Source organism: Cyprinodon variegatus, unplaced genomic scaffold (genome assembly GCF_000732505.1).
Source record: "Cyprinodon variegatus isolate N-32 unplaced genomic scaffold, C_variegatus-1.0 Scaffold257, whole genome shotgun sequence".
In the NCBI taxonomy this organism is placed as follows: domain Eukaryota; kingdom Metazoa; phylum Chordata; class Actinopteri; order Cyprinodontiformes; family Cyprinodontidae; genus Cyprinodon; species Cyprinodon variegatus.
This window is the reverse complement of record NW_015150710.1, coordinates 390,474-391,175: the sequence shown is the minus strand read 5'-3', so window position 1 is coordinate 391,175 and position 702 is coordinate 390,474.

Below are 702 nucleotides of genomic sequence, written 5' to 3'. Positions count from 1 at the left end.
TTTCCAAACAAAAAAAGGAAAAAACTATCCATTGGACTTTGGATATAAGTTTGAAGACATTTCGCTTCCCATCCAGGAAGCTTTAGCAATTCAAAATGTCATGAATAGCGTACAGTTCGAGGCTATGTACAATAGCCCATCAAGCCCTTGTTTTACTTTAGAAAACATGCAAATTGAATCAGACGAACGTGTCTACCCTTTGGAATAGGAGTTGCTCGGCTTCTTTAGTTAACCTGCAAAGCCCCATACATGTCTATGTCTCTGAAAGGGGTATCGTTAAAGAGAATTGTTGGCTTTGCTAAATAGGCAAGGTTTTTTTTGCCATGTGGTTGCCAAATGTGGGGGTTTTACATGTCTCTTGAAGGTGTGTCATTAAAGGGAATTGTGATTCTGTGTGAATTGGTGAGGTTATTTTATACATATGTGGGAGACTCACATGGATGACAGAGTCCTGACATACAGTTCCCCATGTCAAATGGACATATTTGCAGTGTTGGGCAAGCTACTTGTCCATTGTAGTGAGCTAAGCTATCAGTTACTCAACAATAAATTAAGCTTCACTACACCAAAGCTACCACCTAAAGAATTATAGCAAGCTAAGTTACACTAATGTGTTAAAAGTAGCTTAACTACATCGGAAGCTACTTAACGTTGTACCAACCTAATGCCAATTCAAAATGAGTCTGATACACTGGTTAAAAC